Source organism: Lissotriton helveticus, chromosome 10, assembly GCF_964261635.1.
Source record: "Lissotriton helveticus chromosome 10, aLisHel1.1, whole genome shotgun sequence".
Lineage (NCBI taxonomy): Eukaryota > Metazoa > Chordata > Amphibia > Caudata > Salamandridae > Lissotriton > Lissotriton helveticus.
Window position 1 is genome coordinate 619811740 of NC_136071.1, and position 21816 is coordinate 619833555.

At 44.1% G+C, this 21816-nt stretch overlaps 1 protein-coding gene across 5 annotated transcripts in view; it reads right to left on the minus strand.

Moving 5' to 3' along the window:
• Positions 1–21816, minus strand: part of CIITA (class II major histocompatibility complex transactivator) — a 561355-nt gene that overhangs the window by 438323 nt on the left and 101216 nt on the right. For 2 of the 5 annotated variants that reach the window (XM_078663161.1, XM_078663159.1), the window contains exon 1: positions 18540–18586. The exons of 2 other annotated variants lie outside the window; for them this stretch is intronic. The gene's annotated coding sequence lies outside the window, so the exon portion shown is untranslated. Of the gene's footprint in view, positions 1–18539; positions 18594–21816 lie in introns of those variants that run through there. One more of the 5 variants, XM_078663162.1, reaches the window with a different exon arrangement.

Consider the following 21816-nt stretch of genomic DNA (forward strand, 5'->3'; position numbering starts at 1 on the left):
TTACTGATCTCCACACATGTAAGTATATAATTTAGTCGTAAACATGGGAGGGACAGGGGTGAAATAAGTCCAGCAGCACACATGACCAACCACTGGTGCTGCAACACCTTCCCATACAAAACAATGGCGTTAGGTAGCTGTATAAAACCTCATAGAAAGTAATGTTTAATTAAATCAAATTAATTTAATAAGATAACAATATAAATAGATGTAATTTAATGTTAAATAATATAAAAACAGTGCATATCTTTTAATTTAAGGTAAACATATTTTAAGACTGTTTCTTCATTTACAAATTAATGTAACAGTAATTGTATATTAAATAAAATTACATTACTTTAAATGTATTCACTTTTACTATTAATAGGTAATATTTTTTTACTTTATGTGGAAATTTATTTTGTAATTTTATCTTGAGAAGTATAATTTTAATGTAATTTAATATATTTTGCATAATTCGTTTTTTTATTCAAAGTGTAGGTTATAGCTCAGTAGCATTATATATATTTGTATCTACAATAAAAATATATATATAGAAGTAATTTAAGCTAAGTTTATACATAAAAAATGTAAAAAGCAACTTTTTTCAAGTTGAATAGTTGGGCGGAGATCTACTCATGGTAAGGTGTAGGGAAAAGTTCCCTATACTTTACCATGGGGAGAGCTCCACCCCAGTGGCATCTCCTAAATAATGCATGCATGCCAACCCTCCTGATTCAGGCAGGACACTACCTACCGATTGCAAGTCTAGTCTCCCGTCTCACGATTTCTGCATGCAAAAACCTGATTCCTCCGCGGGCTTCAACCGACAGGGACTGGTCTTGTGTGACTCGGAGTATACACTGCCAGTAACCTGCTCCTGCAGGCCAGTGCACAATATTTTTGCCATGCTCTCTCTGCCTGCCATAGCGTTTTTTCTGTGCGCCTGACAGCGAAGGCAAAAAAAAGTGGATTTGCATTTCTGATATCCGATCCTGCAGCAGCACACTTGCAAGTCCCGTACCTGATAAAAGACCTAATTCAGGTCTCAACAGACCTACATGGGAGAAAAACATTAAATCTCCAACTTTTCTTTTTTATATCATCCACTTTCCTCTTCTAAAATGTTGGCATGTATGATAATGAGCTGTGCCTACGACAGCATTCGGCACCTGAGACAAGCTCTTTGACCTCTCGATGGTAATCATGAACACTTAAGGGCAGCCCTACTTGTCAGGTGCCCAGAATTTCAAAAAAATTTGATCACATAAACCCGTAAATACAAGCACACAACACGAAATCTGGTCTCTTCCCCTTTTGTTGCAGGGGGCTGTACCAAAACAAGTGCTGTTGGCTGCAAACAGGTTTACCACTTTGTTATTTTCTATTAACCACGTAGGCTTGGGTTGAACTGCTGAGCAGGAACGACATCTTAAAAATATGCTGCACTCCAGACCTCGTGCTGTCTGCTGCCCTTCTCGTTGCAGAGCAAGCTGCAATCTTGAATAAATTAGGGCCCGAAACTCTATCACTGCCAGGTTTAAATACATAAAAAACTGGAAAGAAGTAAACTAGTGAAACACTCTGCTAACGAAAGCCCTTGTGGTTAATACAAACTTTGGAAATCCCCTGGGATTCAGAAGTGAAACTCAAAACAGCCTGTAAATATAAAATGTTCCCAGATGAATCACGTAAATAATTGAGGACTGAATCTTTTCAACAAGGTGTAAATAATATAATCGCACCCAGTGATTAATTTATGCAGGTGGTTTCACGTCATCAGCACTCATTTTTGGACTGGGACGTATTTCTTCATCAAACTTTAACCCAAAGCAAAAGAGAGAGAGAGACATAAAAGGGTGAAAGGTAGAAAGATAGGAAAACAGCAATAAAGGAAGCAAGTGGGAAGACAGAAGAGTAAGATGAAGTGAAAGAAAAGAAAGAGGCAGGGGGTAGTGTTGCCACCTGGTCGGTTTTCTACCCGGATGGCTGTTATTTTAATGTCTCTGCCCGTACAAAAATTAGGAAAATCAGTTGAAGCAGGTAATTGTGTTCCCCCTTATCAGTACATACTTCAAACAGCATAGATAAGAAGAAAGCACTTCAAAATGTGCTCTAGAACTACTTTAATTATCCATGACTGATAATTAAAGTTAAAAAAAACACAGAAAAGTCAGGTTACACATGAACACAGGCGATTTTACATGAAATCCAGGCATTTGAAGTATCTTAAAACATGAACAAATGTATTTTTCTTTTGGAAAGGTGGCAACTCTAACAGGAAGTAGAATCAAAACTATGCAGCCTTTGGATCCCTTGCCCTGGCATTTGATGGTGGCATCTGAGGGAAAAGTTGATGGTAAATTTGTATAATGACTATATCTTATTTCTGAGATAAACTGTCGAATACTTGATGCTTGGTCGATATACGTCATAAACAGACACATCATCTACAGCGTGTACTCTCATTTTTCAAAGTTATCAATTCATGTAAATCCACCGACTTACTTGCTGGTTTTCTTCATTTTCATGTAAAGATTTAAAGCATGCTTTTAGAACTAGGCATGGTAATTATTTCTAAAGATTGTTGGGACTTACAATGTTATGTGCTAAACATCTGGATCCAAGTTACTTTAGAAAGAAATTCAGAACGTACAGATTTTAATCATAATCTTGAAGTAAGGTAAGAATACACGTACAAAAAACATAGGACTAGTTGCAAACTGGTTATGGACCGCTCAAATGGGATTTTGGTATGTATAAAGCCCGATTGGACAGTAGAAATAGGGATTCGGGGAAATACTGAATCAGTAGTAAGAAATTTTCAAACACAGAATCTTTATTTGAGAATCACATATTAGGCATTAATATTTAAATGTACAAAGGATTCACAATTAGTGTGTGAAAATATATTATGCACGTGCAGTTTACCACCAAGTGGAAGCAGGTGGTAACCAGGTGCAAAGTATAAAAGAAGGCCCAGAATGCGTTTTACTGTTCTACAACGGCAGCCCTGACTGTGATAAGGAGGACGAAGAGAATTTTAAACATTCCAACAAAGGAAAAGGGGGAGAAAGGAGAGTGCAGTTAGGCAGCATGTTCAAGGGAAGAAATGTATGGAAAGTATAGATTGAGCAGACAGGCTTTATTGGATTTTAAACATTAATTAAAAGCCATTTCAGCTCAAAGACACTCAGCAAAGTTAGGCAATATCTCCTAACTACAAGTCATGTGCACAATACATTTGTTGGCATCAGGTAGCCATTTGAGCAAAGTCACTGTAGCAGTGAAGAATTCTCAAAATGCAAATACTCCATATGAACTGCATGTCACTATGGTGATATTTACAGAACACCTCACTTTCCACAACTACTTCAATGAAAAGATGGCACTCATGTATTAATATGTCCACCATCACACACATAATTTCTGTATAGAAATCACAAAAGTCAATATTCATTTAACGTTCAGGTAGTTTGTAATTCAGACCCTGTTGCAAAATACCCAGGCAGTATCCACAATTCCTTTATGTGACGCCATTGTGGACTTTACAAATGTTTGTCACTATCAGAGCTTGGAGCGGACTATTTGTTAGCGAAGTTACTGTTAGAAGGCACCAAACAAATTAAATGCAATCCTATATATATAATAATGGACATTTTATTTTGAAAGAGACAGTGCAAATGCCATAGGACCATGGCATCTAACTGCACACCTGAATAGTCAAGCACCAAGGGACAGAACATTATGCATTAAATAACTTGGCTTGTAGTTAAACGTACATCCAGTCGCCTTAAGGTACGATTCAGTCACCTTCATATACCCCTGAGACATGCTGCAAAATTGTTGCTTGTGGTGCAATATTGCATAACATTGCTACATAAATAGGTCTTATCATTGACACTGACAATGTTTAGTCGGAGGATGAAGATCTACTACAAACTCGGTAAACACCTAGAGGTGCTGAAGCAACAAGAGCAGCAGAGGAAAACTATGCAGAACTTCAGTTAAAATAAACTATGACTTTTAAGGTGAGAAAACCTTTATTTATTTATGCACACCTACTGAATTATTGTACAACGTTTTGAAAAATGTAAGCAAAATTTCGTAGGTTGAAGGGAAAACTGAGGACGCAATGCATAGGACTATGAATGTACAACTGTAATTGTGATATTTTTCTAATAGATTTAGGGCCTCATTTATGAAAAGTGACGCATCGCTGCGTGAAAACAGTGATGCGTCACTTTTCACTGCGCCCTCCTTGCGACACCAAGGATGCGTCATATTTATAGTATGACGCATCATGTCGCAAGGAGTTACAGATACGTCAGTATTTCTGGCGTATCTGTATGGCGCAAAAATGAAGCATTGCTGGAGTGTTTCACAAAAGTGACGCAACTCCAGCAATGTGTCCTTTCACATGGGGCAACCCCCATGTGAAAGGGCCTGTGTCAGTCTTACGCCTGCTGTGAGGCAGGCGTAAGAAATTGACGCATTTGTGTCCTAGAAGTGGCACAGTGAAATCTTATAGATTTCACTGCGTCACTTCTAGGACCCTTTCTGACCGTCCTGCTCCCAGCAGAAGCGGTCGCTCCACACGCTGCCCCACGCCTCCACCTGGTATCGTAGCGATCTCACACTGCACTGCTTGAGCCTGCTTAATTTATTTCATTTAAATCGATTGCCTGCATAATTATCTCATCTAAATTGATAGCCTGCATAATTATTTCATTTTTGCTGAGGTATATTTGATAGTAGCGCTTATTGCCAAGGTGCGCTAGTCCAACTTTTAACTTGTGCTGCCTGCAGATTGATTTTGCCTGATTGTGCCGACGCCACTGCCATTTGCCTCGCGCTATTGCCGATAGTGCCCCAGTCCGGTTTCCTTATTGGCTTGCAGCCATTTTGTTTGTTGTTGTTTGAGCCTCTCTGCCCTGATCTCCACCCCGATCACGCCTCCCAGCTGACCCTCCCTCGCCCCTCCCCTCCAACTATCCACTTATGACCGATGCTATTGCGCGCAGCGGATGCGCGCCGAAGGTGCGCCAAAGGTAAGCCCGTCTGCGCCCGTCCGCGCCGGTACCGCGCCCAGCGCCAGACCCCATGGCCCCCGCAATTCCCATCCCACCCGCATTTCTTATGACGCCGCTACCCTCTCAGCCCTTAACCCCGGCCGACTCCCAAACTGCTACCATGCCGCCCCAGGACACACCCACGGACCCTTCGCCTGCCACTCCTGCAAGTTCGACTGCATCAGGACCCACACAAAATCAACTAACTCCAAACAGAGCTCCGACACCAACCACCTCAGTCCACAGACACTCCATAGAACTTTGGAACCTAATCGACACCACATCGCCGGACGTCGCCTTCCTCACAGAAACTTGGATGAACGCCTCATCAGCGCCCGACATCGCCATAGCCATCCCGGACACCTACAAGATCATCCGAAAAGATCGCACCAACCAAACTGGAGGAGGCATCGCTATCGTCCATAAGAATACCATCCGAATCACGACCAGTTCCGACGACAACCTCGCTTCCGCCGAACACCTCCACTTCCAGATTCACACCGACCATAAAACCACTCTCAGAGGCACCCTCATCTACAGACCACCAGGACCCCGCACACAATTCTGCGAAGACATCACTGACTTCATCAGCCCACATGCCCTCCCCTCCGAGAATTACATTCTACTGGGAGACCTCAACTTTCACCTGGAAAAGAACAACGACAGCAACACCTCCACTCTTCTGGATAACATGGCCAACCTAGGACTCAAACAACTTGTAAACATCCCCACCCACCACGCCGGACACACGCTCGACCCTATCTTCACCTCCAGCAAGCATATATCCTTCGATCACACCACAACTCTCCATTGGACGGACCACAGCTGCGTTCACTTCAACTACAATAAGCCCACGAGACACAACCCCCCACTACCTATTCCATGAAGAAATTGGAACAAAATCACCACCGAACAACTCTCCACATCGCTTCACCAAAACCCCCCCAACAAATCATCGGACCCAAACCAAGCTGCAACTAACCTCACACAGTGGATCACCCAGAGCGCCGACGAACTTGCAACCCTGAAAAACCACCTAACCAAGCAAAGTAGCAAAAAAGCCCCCTGGTTCAACGATGACCTTAAGAAATCCAAGAAGTTCTGCCGTACCCTCGAGAAAACCTGGAGAAAAAACCCAACCACTGACAACCTAGCCACCTTCAAGAACGCCACCCGCAAACACCACCAACTTATCCGATCCATCAAGAAATCAGCTTTCAAGGATCGACTTCACAACAATGCCCAAAACAGCAAGGAACTATTCAACATCGTCAAAGAATTCACTAACCCCATCGCCAGCACCAACGACATCTCTCCCTCCCAAAACCTCTGCGACTCTCTATCCTCCTTCTTCCACAACAAAATCGCCGAAATACACAACAGCTTTGAAAACCAGGCCGAAGACCTGCCCACTCCACCCATGTCCGATCCAACACCACCATCTAACAACCTTTGCACTTGGAACCCAATCACCACCGAAGACACCATCCGCCTGATGAACTCCATCCACTCAGGATCGCCAACCGACCCATGTCCCCACCACATTTTCAACAAAGCAGGCTCCATCATCGCACCCCGTCTCCGCGATGTCATCAATTGCTCTTTCAACTCCGCTACCTTCCCGGAAATTTGGAAACATGCCGAACTCAGCGCCCTTCTGAAGAAACCCACAGCAGACCCCACAGAACTTAAGAACTACCGCCCCATCTCGCTCCTCCCATTCCCCGCCAAAGTCATTGAGAAAGCCGTCAATAGTCAGCTAGCCGCCTTCCTCGAATCCAACAAATCCCTCGACCCTTCACAGTCCGGCTTCCGAGCCAAACACAGCACCAAAACCGCCCTCATCGCAGCAACAGACAACATCCGTACACTACTGGACAACGGAGAAACAGTCGCCCTCATCCTACTTGACCTCTCCGCAGCCTTCGACACAGTCTGTCATAGCACCCTTATACAACGACTCAGCAACGTCGGAATACAAGGAAAAGCACTGGAATGGATCATATCATTCCTTGCCGGAAGAACCCAGAGAGTCCGCCTCCCCCCCTTCAAATCAGAGGCCACCGAAGTCATCTGTGGCGTACCACAAGGATCATCTCTCAGTCCCACCCTCTTCAACGTATACATGAGTCCCCTCGCATCCATCGCACGCCAAAACAACCTCAACATCATCTCCTACGCAGACGACACCCAGCTGACCCTCTCCCTCACCAAAGACCCAAACACCGCCAAAACCAACCTACACGAAGGGATGAAAGAAGTAGCCGTGTGGATGAAGAACAGCCGTTTAAAACTGAACTCGGAAAAAACGGATGTCCTCATCTTAGGCCCATCCCCCTCAGCCTGGGATGACTCTTAGTGTCCACCAGCCCTGGGAACCGCACCCACACCAACGGATCACGCACGCAACCTGGGCTTCATCTTGGACTCCTCCCTCTCGATGACCAAACAAGCCAATGCCGTCTCATCATCCTGCTTCAACATTCTACGCATACTCAAAAAAGTCTTCCGCTGGATCCCAACTGAAACAAGAAAGACGGTCACCCACGCACTGATCACCAGCCGACTGGATTACGGAAACACCCTCTACGCCGGAACCACAGCCAAACTACAAAAAAAACTCCAACGCATCCAAAACGCATCAGCCAGACTCATACTAGACATCCCTCATCAAGCCCACATCTCCGGACACCTGAAAGATCTCCACTGGCTCCCCGTCAACAAGAGAATAACGTTCCGTCTCCTCACCCACGCACACAAAGCCCTCTATGACCTAGGACCCGAATGCCTAAACACGAGACTGTCCTTCTACACCCCCACCCGCCAACTTCGATCTTCCAATCAAGCCCTCGCCGTAATTCCGCGCATCCATAGATCCACCATGGGAGGAAGATCCTTCTCCTACTTAGCGGCCAAGACCTGGAATTCTCTCCCCACCCACCTCCGCCTTACTCAGAACCACCTCTCCTTCAGAAAGCAACTAAAAACCTGGATATTCGATAAGTAAATACACCCGCCTCCCAAGCGCCTTGAGACCCTCTGGGTGAGTAGTGCGCTATATAAATTTCTGAACTTGAACTTTCTTGCATCAGAACGCCCCCCTGCATACATTATACCTGGCGCAGGTATAATGTAGCGCAGGGGTTTACAAAGTGACGCATCTACCTAGATGTGTCACTTTGTAAATATGGTGCAACTAGGCACAATTTTTACGCTGCTTGTGCGTCACAAAAAGTGACGCACCGGCAGCGTAAAAGTGACGCACGGCCTCATAAATGAGGCCCTTAATACTTTAGTTTATTATTTGCAAAAAGAACAGATGATAGACGGAATGCTGAACAAATGAAACATTCTTCCCCAGTCACATGTCTAGGTTAAATCCATCACTTTTTTGCTCGCCATGCCATTCCAATTTGGACCCAGCCATATGCAAATCAGTCTTGACCCTGATGCCCATGGAAACTGTCCAGCCTGAACTGCCAGGTCAGGTCCTCCCTGGACCAACAACAAGCATCCTGGGATTGGTTTCAGGGTATCAACCCCTCATCAGCCAGACTAGATTGAATTCGGTGGCAGAGCAAGTACAGGACCCACCTCATATTGAACCCAAGACCCCACAGTAACTAGTCTGTTGGCCTCCTGATCTGAGGTGCAAGGACACAAAAGGCTTCTCAACCAGCTCATGGACCCAGGTGCAGCGAGGTCCTGACCCCCAAGTGGTGCTGCTCAGGTTCTGAACCCTTGCAGTGACTCATAGGCAACTAAATCGAGCTTCAGGGTTCTTTGTGACTGCAAACAAGCCTGATTGCACTGAGGCTGTGCCACTCACACTGGAAATCACAGCTAGACATTGTCAGCCCGTGTCTTTGCACTGCAGCATCAACAGCCCACGGGCACCCACCAACAGGAAGCTCCAGCCCACCCGTAAATGATGCCAGGCCTGCTCTTCGCACCACGCTGACAACTGCCTGCGACACTCTCCTTGTTCCTCGCAGCCCTCTTCAATGCAAGCAGGGCTCTTCACACAAAACTTGAGAAAGTACAATTTCTGTGGGACTAATCTGGGACGGTATCCGACTTGCGCTCCATCCGGTTGGCCTGAACTATTGATTTTTAACTCTGGTTCTACTGATTGGATATTTGTTGCTTTGGTCTTGTTTTGTTTATTAAATTTTGCTTTATTTTTCCCACCTGGTGTGGGATCTTTTTGTGTGTTGTTTCATTCTTTTACTGTTTGAATAGCTGCACAAACACTTTACACATTGCCTCTAAATTGGTTTGACTGCTCTGTGCAACGCTTCCAGGGGTTTGAGCACTGGTTAATTTGGGGGTTGCATGTGGCTTACCCTCATAAGGAATGTATTTGCTTCTTGACCAGGTCTCACACCCCACTCAACCAGTAATCCAATCTCTCACATTTATGATAAAACTCCTGAGGCGGCTGCTAATCTCTCAACTAACCTCCCAAATGCCTCAAATCTGTAAAATTATGCATTCAGTTAATGCACCATACTTTTCAGAGATAGTATTCTCTCTTTCAGTTAATGTCTTGAATCTCTTCTTTATTGTTATCTCAAGGCACCAACTTGTCTACTCATGTGATACATAGCCTCTAATTGGTGTTTTGGGACATCTAACGTTTATCCTTCAAAGACTCTAAACTCAGGGGTATAGGCTCCTCTGCCGTCCCATATTTTCTTTTTAGTTAATTCGGGGACAGACAGAGGGTGCATCCTAAGCCACATATTGTGAAAAACACACCTTTATTCAAATTTCCAATTCTTCATCTGAAAAATGTGTTTAGTTTTCCTTGTAGGTTTTCATTTGCAATACTTGAAGCACCCTAACTTTTCCAGCACACCTTCACTCTCTGCTCACAAGGCCATCAAAGTGCTTCAAACAAAGAATTTGCTGGTTATGATATGATCAGTTGCTTAACATGAGGCAGTCGCAATTTTGCAAAAGGGCATTTTAGGATTTATTAAGAACCCAAATCGTTAAAAGAAAAGGCAATTAATTCGCACATATGAAATGGCGATTCAAAATTTACAATTTCTTAAAATTCGCAAATTGGGAATCACTATTTCTATGTTTAGCGAAAGGAATATGATGTCAAAGAGAAAACATCTTTGACTAATACAAAGAACATACTGTTCATATAAAATCCTATTAAAATGTAATAATGCAACATATCCCAAATGGCAGTGACTCTGCACCTTACTTGTGAAAAATTCCACAAAATCGAATTTCAAAGCACCCGTTTCAAATGAAAAGCATGGTTATTTTAACATGAGACTTAAGGAAGTTTTAAAACACCATAGCCGGAAATAATGGAGCAGGCAAAATTTAGGTAGGAGGGCCTACATATATCCCAGGACTTTCAATGTACACAGCCATCCTTGGAAATAAACTGAAATTTGACCCAAATTGGAAAACCTCTCATGAAGGTGTCCCAGTATGAAACCCTTATAATCATTCGCCAAGCCCAGATGATGTGTATCTCTTTCAAAACAGGAACATATTTTATGATAGTTTTACAAATAAATGTCCTCAATTTTTAAGTGAGTGGAGCCCTGTTTTTTAATTCTCAATCAATCAATCAATCATAGACATTTATAGAGCGCTCTACTTACCCGGAGGGTCTCAAGGCGCTAGGGGGGGGTGCTGCTACTGCCCGAACAGCCAGGTCTTGAGCTTCTTCCTGAAGGCGAGGTGGTCTTGGGTCAGGCGCAGGTCGGTCGGGAGGGAGTTCCAGGTCTTGGCAGCCAGGTAGGAGAAGGACCTTCCTCCTGTTGTCGTTCTTCGGATGCGGGGGACGGCGGCGAGGGCGTGACTGGCTGATCGGAGGTGTCGTTTGGGAGCGTAGAAGTTGATGCGGTTGTTGAGGTAGCTCGGGCCTTGATCGTGTAGGGCTTTGTGTGCGTGGGTGAGGAGACGGAAGGTGATTCTCTTGTTGACCGGGAGCCAGTGCAGGTCTCTTAGGTGTCCGGAGATGTGGCTGTGTCGTGGGATGTCGAGGATGAGTCTGGCTGAGGCGTTCTGGATCCGTTGGAGTCTCTTCTGGAGCTTGGCGGTGGTTCCGGCGTAGAGGGCGTTGCCGTAGTCCAGTCGGCTGGTGACGAGGGCCTGGGTGACAGTCTTCCTGGTCTCGGTGGGGATCCACCGGAAGATTTTCCGTAGCATGCGCAGGATGTTGAAGCACGACGAGGAGACTGCGTTGACTTGCTTGGTCATGGAGAGGGAGGAGTCCAGGATGAAGCCCAGGTTGCGTGCGTGGTCTGTCGGTTTGGGTGCAGTTCCCAGGGCGGGGGGCCACCAGGAGTCGTCCCAGGCGGAGGGCGAGGATCCCAGGATGAGGACTTCCGTCTTGTCCGAGTTCAGCTTCAGGCGGCTGGTCGACATCCACTCGGCTACTTCTTTCATTCCTTCTCAATATGTTTGTTAATGCCCAAACAAGAAGTGCTGACTTTTTAGCACACATACTGAAATAACAGAAAATAGTTTTTCAGAAGAAATGCTGACCATTTTTTAATGCACAGAGCAAGAAATGCCAAACCCAATCAATTTATCACCTTGCAGGAGGTTACGGTGAAAATATAATGCCCTTTGAGATGTATAAGAGACAATACAGCAAACACTTTTTCAAACCATTGACTGGTGTCACTTTCGATTACTCAAAAGACGGGCTAAAAATAGATGAAGCCCAAATTTCGAGAGTGCATGGAAGTGCGATAGGGAAAATGGGTTTCGTCTGATAGTTAATTACAATTACATATTAACTGTGATAATACAAGTGGGAGTAGTCATTATAAAGTCCACCTTTTTTGTGTACACCCAGGCTTTGGCAAATCAAGCATCCTAAAAAAATCTTTCACACAGTAATTGGAAACACTTTCTTAACCTTTTTTGGGAGTGGCAATAGCATTTGCAGCTTACTTTTTCCATTACATTTAAAAAAATGGGCTCATCCAATCCAAACAGCAACAAATTAACTTAACTAATTTCACGTTAACTATAAATTTAGGCAAACCTATAGAAGGGTGGTTTCTTGGGCAGACAGGGCTTAAGTTGTAACATAAACTTAAATGTATTAATAAGTGCTACTACGTAAATCCAAGGAACCTGCCACCAGCGCTACCCAATGTCTCAGATGCCACAAGCCACTGTAGCTGAATACCGAGAATGCAAATTCCTGATTCCACCTCATGCATTTTTATTACACCCTACACTTCATGAGTCTTTATCTCACTCTTGCAGGTTATTTTTCATCCCCACTTTCTCCCTTTATTCCTGTTTTTCACTATTTCCTTTCTTGCTTTGAGAACTTCCTCGCTCTGGCACTGGGTCAAAATCTGGTGATGGAAAAAAAAGATCAGGCCTCAAAAATTAGTGCCTGTATCCCACCACCAGCTATTACTGACATAAAATAAGTACTGGGTAGACATGTCCCACTAGGGTTACTGTGCACAAAGTACCGTAAATAATAAATATATCAATTGAACTATGACATCTTTATTGATTGATATTATGTGAGAAGTGCTGGAGAATGGCATAAACGTCTGATTACTTGTATTATGTGCTGCATTTAACTTATTGAAGAGAAGGGATAGGATTAGAGGAAAATCACCAAATCCCCGGTTTTACAAGTTAATATCTTAACCAATGATAACTGAGGAATGCTTTTTAAGAAAGGTCCTATTCATTATTTCATATTTTCCAATGACGTGATCTCATAAACAAGTTGAGGCCTGCAAGGAGGTATATGTTCAAATATATGTTGGCAATTGCTTAGACATGCAGACATGCAGGTATAAATACTCTCTTAAAAGACAATATGCTCCCAGTTCTAGAATGGTAAGAATTCCGTAACCTAGTTCTCAGAATTATGACTTGATGAATTTGTCATTTATTATTTGACTTATCGATAAATATTTTTTTCTATATGTGTAAACTTGTCATCGAAGCACATTCTAAATCGGAATAGCTTTGGATGTTAATGGTGAAATATGCCACAAAAGCACATTTCTATGTGAATTACAAATTTAAACCACTATACATGGTTATTTTAATATCAGACTAAAGGGTACAAACGTATAATGATTCATCAACATAATGTTGTTAAAAAACAGAATTAAAAAAAAATCAATGCTGAAAGAAATTTAACATGATAAGTCCGTTAGGTGTCCAAAATGCCCCTCCATCTACATGACAGTAAACCTTTCACATTATCCACATGTTTAGACATCTACATATGTACAAAGTATGGAGCATTGGCTGCATTTCCAAATTTTGGGATAAATGTGAGAATGAGGACGGTTCAGGGGCGGGATGGCCTGAAATATTGAGTGAATGCCTGCAAACTGCCAAGAATTTTAATATTAGTGATGATTTTGCACGTGCTTTCCCACTTCAGAAATTTATACAAAGCTACTTTGAGAAAGGGGAGGGGAACCTTTTCTAATGAGTGAGGTGCAATGGAATGGGATTTTCCACAAGCAAAACTATTTTCTCTTTTGAGAAGCAGGTAAATGCACAAAAGCAAATTTTTGTTTAATTTATACATGCAGAACAGTACACCTAGCTATATGTGGATATACTAGTGCTCAAAAGTATAACCCTAGGTAAACCCTCAGAAGGTGGGCCCAGGCAGTCAACACTGACCCATTTTTCCAGGTTCTGGTGAGTGGCAGCATTTATAGTGTTTAGGAGAAGGAGCTATGCAAAGCGATGATGTGCACTGGTCCACACTCCTTTGCATGTGTTCTTTTTATGAAAATATGTTTCAAATGTTTATTGTTAAGGATCACAATAATTGTTACGAACACTGAAGAGTGTTCCTAATAAGAAGTGATCAAGACCCCCTTCAGGGTTTCTGGAGTTAGTGTTACCTTTAGATGACTACAAAGTAGTTTTAATTCTATAAACGTTGGGTGCAATATGGATGATGACAGGAATAGCCAATTCCCCACTTCTTCTTCCTCTACTGCTTCCTTTGATATTAGCTTTTGTCTGATGGGAATACACAAGAATTTCCACTAGAGAAGGGCCTGGAGAATGTACCAGCCTGTGGGCACACAGGGCCGGCTTTCGCCCCAGGCACTCGACTGAATCAGTTGTGGTTGCGGTCCTGGACAACCTCAGGAAGGGTATGGACAATAACAAACATCAGGTGCTGGTACTCCTCGATCTCTCTGCCGCCTTTGACACGGTTGACCACACCATCCTACTGTCCCGTGTCAAGGCGGCTGGAATTGAGGGTTCAGCCCTGATCTGGCTGTCCTCCTTCCTGAGGGACCGCACCCAGGCGGTTCGGCTAGGAGATCTCACGACCACTTCACTCCCTGTCACTTGCGGTGTTCCCCAGGGTTCCTCTCTTTCCCCTCTACTCTTCAATCTCTACATCTCTCCTCTTATTTTTGCTCTTCAGCAGCTGGAGGTCACCGTGTACAATTACGCCGATGACCTCCAGCTCATCTTTGATCTGTCCTCTTCTTCCTTCTCTCTCTCTAACTTCCAGTCTTCTATGACATTTATCAGGGATTGGATGAACCACAACCATCTCAAATTGAACCCAGATAAAACCGAGTTGGTTCTCACCGGTGGTTCTTCCAGTCCCTGGAATTCTCTCTTTTGGCCCCCCACTCTTGGTCCCCCCCCCATCCCTTCAACTTCAACTTCGGTTAAAACACTGGGTGTTAAAGTAAACAACCAGCTCACCCTTCATTCACAAATCTCCTCTGTAGTTTCTTCTTGCTTCCTCACTCTCCGCACCATCCGCACTGTCTCCCGTTTTTTTTCCCCTCAGGCACTCAAGCAGATCATGGCCGCACTGGTGATATCGCGGCTGGATTATGCCAATGCCCTTTACAACGGCATTCCGGCATACAGCATGCGGAGGCTCCAGATGGTCCAGAACCAGGCGGCCCGGCTGGTCTTTGGTCTCCCGCGATATCATCACTCTACACCGCTCCTTAGGGAGCTTCATTGGCTTCCCGTCAAGGAACGCTCCCTCTTTAAGACCGGCTGCATGGTCTTCCAGGCCCGCCAGGGCACTGCCCCTGCCTTTATTTCCTCGCTAATAAAAGATTATGCTCCCACCAGAGAGCTCCGCTCTTCCTCCAAATCTCTCCTCCAAATCCCCCGTTTTAAACGGAAAAAATGGGGTGGAACCAACTTTTCTACCTTAGCCCCTACATTTTGGAACTCCCTTCCTGATCACCTTCGCTTTGCCACCCACTATCTCTCTTTTCGTAAAGATCTTAAAACGTTTCTTTTTAAACAGGCCTTCCCCGTGTAATCTTCCTTTTTTCCTGACAGGTTGATTTTACCTCTGTTGCCGACTCCCATACTAGCGCCAAGAAACCGTACGGTGCACGCTGCGCTTTATAAATGTTTTAAATTAGAAAATTAGAAATTAGCTGCGGTGGCGCCCGGTGCCACAATACTTTTTAGCGCCCCTACACCCCTTGAATTCCCTCACTACCACCAGGCAAAAGTGCCGCTCATCTCTCCAATCATAAGTTATTGCTAAATACAGCACCCCCCTACCTGAGGTCAGCGTCCCCTCAAGAACAGCGCCCAGTGCGGTCGCACCAGTCGCACTGCCCTAAAGCCGGCCCTGAGGGCACATGTACACCAGGACCTGAGGACATTTTGGGAGTCTCCTTCGCAGAAATCCCTCTGACAAGGGAACCAATGACCTAACTTATTTTACTGGGCTGCTGAACCTGTGAGATGTACTGACTTTGACTAGCTGTTGGATGCTGCCTGAATTGCAAGGCCTGAAAATGTAAGCTAGAGTTCCACTTCCTTTTGAGGAACACCTATATCGGCATTTATAGATAAGCACTCACATTTTGCTGCCGGCCGGGTTTTAGCATTATAGCACAAACACATGTTGTGATCTGCAAGTATTTAAGTAAATCTCGCACCATTTTTTTTTGTAACTCCCCATGCTCTTAGCCTGCACAGCTGTTGACATGAAATTAACGAATGAGCGCACGGAGAGTTAATCAAAAAAAGCCTACCTTTCTGTATTTTTGCACCTTTAAAAAATTCAGAAACACACTCTATATATATTTACCTGTAAAGTCAGTAAAAACAGAAAACTGGGAGCCTTATTTTAAGAGGAATCTCAAAGAAATTGCATCTCTCTTTAGGGTCCCATGTTATATCCTCAAGTGTCTATCTCTCAGTCAGACACCTGCAAAATGCATACTAATTGGACTATACCATACTGCAGATCTATGTTTTATCAGAAATAGATACTTTCAGAAACCGTATAAGGTGAATTTGGGGAGAACCCAAAAGTGAAGACAAGTTTTCAGACATAACGTTGATGCCCATAAGAAACTAGGCCTGCGTTTTATAGCAAAAATCTTGTATAGATTGGGTTGTTTTTGCTAAATGCAATGTTTATGTTTCACACAATTTATTTTACCGTGGGAGGTGGAAACAGCAGTTTTAAAGAAATGGCATTCATTTGGTTCTGTGCAATGTAAAGGTTGTAAATGTTGCTGAACAACAGGGCCAGAATACCTAATCAGCTGCATACACTTCCACCAACCCACCAGACACACACGCTCTGCCTCACTCTCACTCGCACACATTCCCTGTATCCGCAAAAGCAAAACTGGAGGTCGCACATTCTCCTACTTCGCAACCAAGACATGGAATGACCTCCCTCAACACATCAGAGCTTCCTCCTCACTTCTTGAGTTCCGCATGGAGCTGAAGACGTGGCTTTTCGTATAAGCACCTTGGGGACCTCAAACCTACATACCTGCCCATGCACCTAGATAACCTCTCGTTGATTACTGCACTATACAAATCCATATAACATATTTAAAGGGCTCTGCAGTCCGTATCCAGCTTTGTTGGTTAAGACGCCCTGGTAGTTAATGGCTCTGAAATCCTTTTGCTAACAGTGTGTTAAAATATAAGCATAGCCACACAACAATGCCACATATTATGCTGCATTATTTGCCTGTGGCCGGCTAATATGCTGCATAAATTGTCAGTTCTTTGCTGCATGATTTAATCAAACATGTTCTATAATTTGATTCTCCGCTGCCGCCTAATTCCACTGGCCCTGGCTACAGTCCATGCCAAGAGGCACCTGGACAGGTAAAGAATATTATTCAGCAGGTTTTTTTTATTGTTGTGCAAAAGCTGTCCTCGCCCGCCCATAAAATCCCCAACTGACAAATCCCAAAACCACACCAAGGATGGCGTTATGCCCACTGGACAGTTCTTCACTTTCACTTTCGCAGAAGCTCGAGTCACATCCGAGCTCATGAAAACAGAACAAAGCACCCACTATAAATGTTTGAAAAACAAATAAAACGAAAAGCAGCAGACGTTTCGCCCTAGGACCAACTGTTTTGACACTGAAGGACATATTTCCAAACTTGCTAAAATCTTACTGTCAATTTCCTGAAGTGATCCACCGGCCAGAACCATTCACCATACCAGCACTATTGGCACAATGCATGTTAGAAGTGTTAAAAGATGGTACTCTCCACCCCCTGTTAAGTGCGACCCCAACAGAGTGTAGCCTCCCTTCCCCAGCCTCCTTGCCTTGCCTGTTTCTTTTTCTTCCTCTTCATTCTCGCCTTTCCAATATTCCTAACTCTCTTCCCCTGTGAGCCGCTTAATTTGCAATGTTACACACTCCTGTCGACCCAGCCCCTTTTATTCCACTCTGATTGCAGTTATCGATGTATCTTATTAGGTCTCCCACCATACTTATTTAAGACTGCTAATCAATGCGGTTTCTCCCTCCAGATGAATTGTAACAGGAGCGTATGGGTATACTGTTGTTACTTGCTTTGCCTTTTTATATGAAAATGAAAATGAGTTGAACCCAAACAAAGATGTTCAAAGCTGATTTTGGAAGCATGCTTAAATTCAATCAGAAAATATAAGAAGATAATAGAATAACGCGCACACGATAAAAAAAATACTCTGATCTCTGTAATTTGAGTTACGCTCACAGTAAAAAAAAAAAAAAGCACCCTATGAGAATCGGTGCTGGGAACGTTTTAAGGGGATACTGACTGACAGTGGTAAAATACAATGGATCGTGTTTCAGATCTTCTGCTGCGGGAGCGACAGAATAATATGGAAAATGTATTTAAGCATTGCACTTCTGACAGCGTGCCAGGCCTGCGAGCGCCTCGGTTGTGTTAACTGCACATCCATACCCACATGATATACCCGGATGGGAGTTAAATAAAAAGTAACATGGATAGAATTATGTGTGTGCATCGCTTCACTACCTAACCATCAGAAGAATTGCAGAAATAACATAATTAATCATATTCTGCCGAATGACACAGCTGACAAAAGACCAAGATATGTAAAAGTACTTGAAAGACGTCATTTAGCTATTCATTTAGCAAGGGATTATAAAAATGTATTTCAAAGAAAAACGGAAACGGCATGCGAAACTGTTTAAACAAAGTAAAAGACGTTGCAGTTTCTTACCCTTCAGTGATGAAGCGCTGCATCGCGCTTGGACGCCAGCGATCAAATGCCCAAACAAAAACGAAACTATTATAATGAGTTAAAGCAAAGGAGGTGCGGTAGCAGCGTCGTCAGCAACGTGACCTGTCAAGTACGGCACGTAATCTTTTTAGGCACGTGCTGGAGAGCTTTAAATGTGCTGTTGTCCGATACAAATAGTTCAAAGAATATGAGTTTTACCGTTTTCTTTAAGGCGGACATCGTCAAAGCCAATAGGGCTGGCATTGGCAAGCTAGTACGGTGGTTATTTTTTATTATTTTACTGCAAGGCTTTGTCAGAAAAAGAAAAAAAGAAGATATGCCACATCCCAAATGTGGCTTCAAAAAGCTTGCGATAAAATTTAAAATGTACTGATTTGTCTGTTTTATAAGTTATGTTAAAAGGGATGGCAACTTTCAAATGCGCCATCCATTTAGTGGTGTAATTGTTTGTGAAGTAGACAAGGTTACATTATGACCTAAGCAAGCAGTTACACTGCAGGCAGCAACAGTGTTACAATGTCACCTAAAACCTTTGTAACAGCAACTGTAAAAAGTAGATGGAAAATAAATGACCATATAACGAGCCTCCAGAATGCAGTAAAATAAATAACCAGTATTTAAAGTTAATATAAAAAAATACATTAAAAAAGCACACTTTGAACCAGCTTTGTGACTGAAGAGAAAGAAACAATTTTTAAGCAAATGTGAACAAAGTATACATGATTTGTGCAGTCATTCAGTCACTCGTAGTGAAGGGAGCCAATTGGTAAAATGGGGGTGTGCCATTGCCAAAATACAAAATTGTAGGGGGCTCTATATGGGTTAGTTTATTGACCATGATACCTCACAACCCCCTGACATGTCAGTAAATACGAAGGGAGGCACATAGTCGAAGAAGGTGTGTGCTGTTATGAAATAATGTAGTGTGGATATGAAATAACACTAGGCTGAAAAATTCCCATCAGCCCACCATCGTGGCGGAAAAATCGTCATGTGGGATACGGATGATCTATTCCAAATCAAACCCAACACATCTATTGATGGTGTAGAGACAGGAAAGTCATGATAACCTTCTAGCCACAGTGTATTTCAAAGTGGTGCTGATGAATGTGCAGTGCTCAGTGAAAAAATATATGTAAAAAGGATTTAAGAATAACTACCAGAACAGAAAATATGTTTATTAGGCACTGTTCTAGTGTCATGATTAAAACAAGCGCTATACAGTTTGAAAATATAACTATAATATGGCGCAGTGCAGTGTGGTCAACATGTTTCAGCTGTCTTGGGATATTCCCCAGCTTTCGTCAGGACCATGGTGTCAAAACAGAGGCAACTGCAAAAAATATATATAAGATGGCAATTCAAATGATAAACTGTATTCCTACCAGGAACTTGGAGCCCCAAATATTAGCTGGAGGAAACTGTAGATAAATCGTCCATTTCCCAGCATTATGTGGGAAGTAACCTCACCTCACCCGGCACCCGCTCGGGAAATTGAGGCCCCGCTCGGGTAATGAGATCTTGAATGTTTGTAAAGATCGGATCTAGTAGCTGTCCTTTGTCGTGGGTGGCCTGTGAATTCTTTAAGCAGAGACCGGCGGAGGAGAGGTCCAGTAGTAGTTCAGCTGCGGGAGTATCGGCTGGGTCCAGAAAGTGAAGATTGAGGTCCCCTAATAAAAGGTAGTTAGAAGAAGTTGTGGCCTCAAGGGTGACATGCTCGATGAGCTTACTGGGGAACTCGGCAAGTTGGCCGGGGGGGCGGTATACAAGCAGCACCGACAGCGATGCTTCTGGCGAAATTTGAATGGTGAAGTGGCAGCTTTCGCAGTCTTTGATGTTGCCATCCGAGATTCTGCAGGTGAGGGGATCTTTATGTATTATCGCTAAGCCACCTCCTCTGCCACACGGTCTATTCAGTGAGCAGATTTGATAGCCCGGAGGGAGTGCGTTGATAATATCAGGGCCGTTGTTGGGAGTGAGCCATGTTTCATAAGAAACAAAATATCCATGGCGTGGTCTGAGATCAGGAGGTTTAACTCGTGGGCGTGTTTGACAAGCGACCTGCAGTTAAGGAGTCCTAATTGTAAGCCACCGCGTTCTGTTTCTGCGCAGGGCGGATTGCAGAGACTACAGCCGGTGAATGGGTTGTCGCCCATATAGGTGTAATTGCAGGTGGGATGTTTTTGTGTGTTTAGAGCCAGAAGCATGTCTCGAGTATAGGCAGGGTAACTCCTGGGAGGAATGGGCATGGTGACTGGGCCTGGGACCGTCCGGGCCCAGACGGGCTTGCCTTAGGCGCACCCGCTGCACCCGTCCGCTGCGCGTACGAGTGCTGCACATGATTTATACAGGGATTAGGGGTGTGGCCTTGTGAAGTGGGCGTGGCCTGACAACAGGCTCGCTCGCTGATGGCGGTAATGGCGATTTCCTATCCCGTGGCAGCGTTCACATCGACTGCACGGGTGTCAAGAAGTTTTTGGGAAAAACAATAGTCTGGCAAAACAGCTAGAGCTGTTTCATAGCCCCGACAAAAAGAGTTTTACCTTTTTAAAAATATTTCTTTTTTATATTTAAAAAAAAAACTTTTCTCCAACATATGTTGTAGCAAAAGTTACCATCAATGTCAGCACGCCTTGCTGTCAGCCTCCATCAAGCTAGCCATAAATTTCCCCCCTAGTTCACCTGGGAATAGCAAAGGTGAACTTTGCCAAATAGAAACACAATGCTGAGCAAGTAGCTGGACGCCAGGGTCAATTAAAAGTACAAAGGTCACAAAAATGCACAAAGTCTGGGTGACTGCAGCAAAGTGTCAGTGATCATTAGGGTTTACAGGGAGTAACAAAGTGAGGAGGCAAGGGAACCTCATCCCCCCACCAGCAGTCAGGGCAGGCTCTAGGTTCAAGGTGGCCCTGAGCAGGGAGCGTAGGTGGGGGGCCCCGAAAGAGGGGGTCCGGGCGGGGCGGAGCACAGAGGCCAGTGAAGAGGGGGTAGGGTCAGGGTGTTTGGAAGTGGAACAGAGCCGGAGGCCACCAAACCCCTGCCAGGGGCCGCCACGCAAATATGTATCCATCCTCAGAGGATTATTATATTAAGGATATATATTGGCGTGGTGGCCCCTGGTGTTTGGTGGCCCTGTGCAGGTGCACAGCTTGCACATGCCTAAGGCCGGCCCTGCAGCAGTGCACCGAGAGGCACGTTTGCAGAGTGGTGGAGAAAGGAGGAGTGGCCTCTGACCACATCGCAGCAATCCCACTGT